Source organism: Ovis aries, chromosome 8 (genome assembly GCF_016772045.2).
Source record: "Ovis aries strain OAR_USU_Benz2616 breed Rambouillet chromosome 8, ARS-UI_Ramb_v3.0, whole genome shotgun sequence".
Taxonomy (NCBI): domain Eukaryota; kingdom Metazoa; phylum Chordata; class Mammalia; order Artiodactyla; family Bovidae; genus Ovis; species Ovis aries.
Genome location: NC_056061.1, coordinates 76,215,441 through 76,221,231, shown reverse-complemented (window position 1 = coordinate 76,221,231; position 5,791 = coordinate 76,215,441).

Here is a 5,791-nt window from a genome sequence, read left to right as displayed (position 1 = left end):
TATATGATTTTATCTCTGTATTACTTTGTCTGCCAAAAAAAGAGGCAGGAAGGGCTATTAGAGAACCTTGCCCCAAGTCACTTTCTTGCTGTATCTCTTTTTGTGCCTGCTGAACTCTGGGCCAATTCCCCTAACCTGGGGGACACCTTTTCTATTTGTAAAATGAAGACAGTAACAGCACTGGATCATAAAATTGTGAGAATCAAACAGGTAAACAATATAAGAAGAACCTATGAAGAGTCCAAGTTTGACCACAAGTTAGTCTGGATATTGACTTATTCAACTTTTTTTTTTTAAAGGAGGAAAAAAGAGGTCAAAGTGTTTGCCCAAAGATGACATGAATACAGGCTATATCAACCTAGATTATTAAATACTAATATCCACTGATTCCATATTTTTAAAAAAACCTACAGTAGTCCCTCCCCACTTACCTCAGTGGATACATTCCGAGAATCTGAATGGATAATACCAAACTCCATAGAAGTTATGTTTTTTCCTATACATCCATACTTAAGTTTAATTTATAAATTAAACCATAAGAAAATAGCTAAATTACTAGCATCACTGCTCTTGTGCTTTGGGACCATTTTTAGTAAAATAAGGGTTACTTGAGCACAAGCACTGCTGTACTCTGACAGTCAATCTGATAACCCAGATGGCTACTAAGTGACTAATGGCAGAATATGCTGGACAAAGGGATGATTGACACCTGGGAGGGACGGAGTGGGCTGTGCAGGAATTCATCACACCACAAAGAATGGCTGCAATTTAAAACATATAAATTGTTTATTTCCAGAATTTTCCATTTATTAGGATGAAGGTTGACCACAGAAAGTGAAACCTTCAATAAGGCTGTGTGTGTATGTGTTAGTCACTTGTGTCCGACTCTTTGCAACTCCATGGACTATAGCCCATGGAATTGCAGGGCTATGGAGGACAGGAGAGGCTCCTCTGTCCATGGAATTCTCCAGGCAAGAATACTGGAGTGCATTGCCATTCCCTTCTCCAGGGGATCTTCCTAACCCAAGGATGGAACCTGGGTCTTCTGAATAGGAAGCAGATTCTTTACCATCTGAGCCACCAGGGAAGCCCTTGGAAAAGGGCTATATAGTTACATCTCAGAATTTAAATGAGTCTTAGTGCCAAGTTGGCTTCAGTGACTATCTGAAAGGGAAAATCACACTGTGCCTTCCAGCCCTTCTGGCAGACAAGGGGGTCTTGAAGACCCGGAAGTCATGGGAATCACTAAGGATCTGATAGGTGAAGAAAGTGGTGAACGCCTGCATCCTGATGAAGAGAAAAAGGCAGGCGCTCTGTTCCCCTGCTGGAGTTCAGGCGCTCTTAGCAGCTTGCAGCCACCTCTTCCTTGTGGCAGACCTGGACAATGCCATTTCCCTCCCTAAACCAAAAGCCAAGTACAGATAAAGAAGCCAACCCTACCCTGGGATGCTCTGTTCCCATTTAATCCCAAGAGGTTATAAACTAACAATTTATTCTGAGTTTTGGATGGTACCAATTTTTTTTTTTTTAATTTTTAAAAATATATCTAATTTTTGGCTGTACCAGGTCTTCACTGCTGCCGGCAGGCCTTCTCTAATTCTGGCCGGGGGAGGCGCCTGTCCAGCTGCAGTACACAGGCTTCTCATTGCAGTGGCTTCTCCTGTTTCAGAGCACAGGCTCTAGGGTGTGCAGGCTCAGTAGTGGCAACACACAGCCTGAGTTGTCCCGCAGCTTGTGAAATCCTCCTGGAGCAGGATTTTGCTGCCCTAGCAGGCAGATTTGTAACCACTGGACCACCGGGGAAGTCTGATGGAACCAGCTGAAATAAGCTTTGGCCCTATCAGTTGAAGATATGAACAATCTGAACACCTAAGCTTCAGGATGAATTTGAGCTGCTGTGGTGGCTCAAGACGGTAAAGAATTCATTGGCAGTGCAGGAGCCACAGGAGACATGGGTTCCATCCCTGGGTTGGGAAGATCCCCTGGAGCAGGGAATGGCAATCCACTCTAGTATTTTTGCCTGGGAAATCCCATGGACAGCCCTGGTGGGCTACAGTCCATACGGTTGCAAAGAGTCAGACAGGATTGAGTAACTGACAATTCCCCCACACTCTAGCCCTTATTAACACCACTGGGTCTATTACTTTTCCTTTCTTGGGGAAAACAATAAATGATTCATTCAGCAGATGTTGCTAAAAAATAGATTTGTAGGAACTGTCGGATTTTATTTTACCGTAGGAAATATGGCCTTAATGCATTCCATTAAAATGTATTTATCAATTATCCTTCAATTAAGCTGAGAAATAAATTAACAAGGTAGCTTGGATAATAACAGAAGGATGGAGTCTAGGGTGGACCTCAAGCCTTGTTAAAGTCACAAAACCAGTCACTATTCTTGTTTGTTAACTTTACCTTGCCAGAAAGGGAAGGGCTGAGACATCCAAAATGAACGGTTCAATTTCAAAATGTCAGACCTCAGTCACACATTTCAGGGAAAATACCAAATTGCTGTGTTTAAAGAGATATAAGCACTTAGAAGGATGGTTGCAGAGGATGGTATGTATGTGGTACCTCCTGAAATTTGGCTGGGAATTGTGATGGGGGAGGAGAAGCCCTCTCTTACTAATCCACTAGGAATTAATTCTAAGATACAAGTATGAGAACAGGGAGTATAGTTTCTTGTCATGCAGTTTAACTTGTTCTTCAGGTTGACTGCATTTTTTATGACAATCTTTGCTTTATTCCTCCATTTTGGTCCAGAACAAGTTATTGCTTCAGTACTCTTGCCTAGAAAATTCCATGGATGGAGGAGCCTGGTGGGCTAAGTCCACGGGGTCGCAAAAAGTCGGATACGACTGAGCGACTTCACTTCTTCACAGTGGTTCTAAAACTTCAGCACATCAGAATCTTCTGGAGGGCTTCATCAAACACACTGTAGAGTATCTGATGTTGAAGCTTTCCAATACTTTGGCCACCTGAAGTGAAGAGCCAACTCATGGGAAAAGACTGATGCTGGGAAAGATTGAAGGGCAAAAGGAGAAGGGAGCAGCAGAGGATGAGATGGTTAGATAGCATCACCTACTCAATGGACGTGGATTTGAGCAAACTCAGGGAGATAGTGGAGGACAGAGGAGCCTGGCTGCAGTCCATGGGGCCGCAGAGTCGGACATGACTTAGCGGCTGAACAACAGCAACAACAAAGAGTATTTGATTCAGTCGGTTCAGAGTGGGGCCCAAGAATGTGCATGTTGAACAGGTTCCCAAAAGAGGATGATGGTGATGATGCTAGTAGCAAAATTTGGAGAACCCCGCAGGAAGAGAAGGAGATGACAGAGGATGTGCTGGATGGATGGCATTCAGTGGACCTGAGCTTGAGCAAACTCCAGGAGATAGTGAAGGACAGGGAAGACTGGCGTGCTGCAGCCCATGGGGTCGCAAAGAGCTGGACACGACTGGGTGCCTAAGCACAGCACAGGATTTATTCTAGGCACGCTACAGTCATGGGGTTGCAGAGTCGGACGCACCTTAGCAATTGCACAACATTTGTTCTAAACCTCTCTGTTCTCGTTCTGAATGCCTCTAATCTCTGACCACAGAAAAGAAGGCAGCCAAAGTAATTAAATGCCCCATCTAGTTTTTGAGGAGGCCACCTAGACAATCTTCCTTACTCTAAGAGAGGCAAAGATCTGGCTGGTCATTATAGTGTCCAGATCTCCCTGTCCATGGTCCTTTCTGCTAGCATCTCTCTGCTTAGGAAATCCTTCCTTGCTGTTAGCCATTTAAATTTATTCTATGATTTTTTTTTTTTTTGATTAGCAAAAGACAAAATAATCCTTTTATCTTTCCATTTAGATGAAGATGCCCAGAAACAGACAAAAGTCCGGAGGTAGCCAGCCAGAAAGAACTGGGCACCGGGAAGACGCGAGGTCTAGGGAGCCCTGGGAGAGGCCTTGCAGGCTTGGCCCCTTTCAGCCAGAGCCCCTCCCCCACCTCCACCCTAGGGAGAGGGGCTAGCAGACCGCAGAAACTGAGAAGGCAACAGGGAGAGGAAAGATAAGAAATGCAGGTGATGCACGAAAAGAACATTTCTGAAAAAGATGTTTATGGTATTAACATTTCAGAAACAGCAACGTCATTATTCTGAATCTATCAAATTACAACTGTCATCAGGTTGCTTCTGGTGGGCGGTTTTATTAAAACTTTTAATTACTGATGTTAATGTACTATGGTGCATTTTGCTCTCTAGTTTATCAAGCACCCTGCGAAGCACCTAGTCATACATTCTGAAACAAGGAAACTGCTGAGACAGGGTAAGCCTCATCTTTCTTTGCCACCAGTCTGTGCATGAGATTTCTAAGCAATGTCGTAGGGTTATTTTCTCCCTTCTGTTCCTTCCAGGGCAGAGAGAGGACAGAAGAGCTGTTGATGTCTGTCTTTTTCTAAAACCCATATATCCAGCTACTGATCCTGCATTTTCCCTTGGGAATCTCATAGGACTCTCAAATTGAACACTTTCCAAGCAAATATCATTGCCCACCTCTACCCTTTTCAGTGTGTGTTAGTGGCTCAATCGAGTCTGACTCTTTGAGACCTCATGGATTGTAGCTCACCAGGCTCCTCTATCCATGGGCTCTTCCAGGCAAGAATACTGGAGTGGGTTGCCATTTCCTTCTCCAGGGAATCTTCTGGACCCAGGGATTGAACCCAGTCTCCTGTATTGTAGGCAGATTCTTTACCATCTCAGCCACCAGGGAAGCTCATGTACCCATGTCGGTTTCTGACTTGACATCCAGGTTGGCAATGCAGAAACTTCATTCTTTTTTCAAGGCTTGTCATTTAATTTGTGGAAGGGATTGAAGGATTTTTGTTTTTGTGTGAGTTTTGTTTGATTGGTTTGTTTTTGTTCTTAGTCACGCTGCACAACTTGCAGGATATTAGTTCCCCAATCAGGGATTGAACCTCAGGCACCGCAGTGAAAGCACCAAGTCCTAACCACTGGACCACCAGAGAATTCCCCAGAAACTTCATTCTTCACACCACGCTATTCCAACAGTTAATCAGGTATTGTGTCCTGTTAAATTCATTTCCTAACCATCTCTTGATTTCCCCCATACCTCTCCAAGCCAAAGTGTCATTAGTTTAATATACTCCCCTAACAGCAACCCACTCCAGTATTCTTGCCTGGGAAATCCCACGGACAGAGGAGCCTGATGTGATGCAGTCCATGTGTTCAAAAAGCCGGACCCCAACTTAGTAACTAAACAACAATTATCTCTTGCTAGCTGGTGATGATGATGGTGGTGGTGATGATAGCTGTTACTATAGTAACATGTTAGCTAGTCTCCTCCTAACCTCTGGTCTATAATTCTCGAGTAGCAATTCTCTAGAAGCACTGGCATTTTAGGTAGAAACCTCCTTTTTTAAGAAGGGTTGTCCTGGGCCTTGCAGGATCACAAGTATCTTTGGTCCCAAATCATTAACACTCTAACCATTAACCACACCCCTAAGACCCTAACCAAAACTCGACAGGGGAGTCGGGTAGATGCCCAACACTGCCTTGGAAATCATAAGAGAGCATCTCTTCTCTGTTAAAACTAGTAAGTAACAGTTTAGTTTAAATCCAACTCTTTAAAATGGTCCACTGGTCAATGCAGCCGTACCCTTTCCATAAAGCCTTTACAAGGAACTCTGTGTCCAGGTTTCAAGTCCTAAAGACAACCCCATCTGCTTTTCCCAGAATTAGGAGAGCTTCTGAGGCTAACAAGCATAATTAGGATCAAACACAATGTGG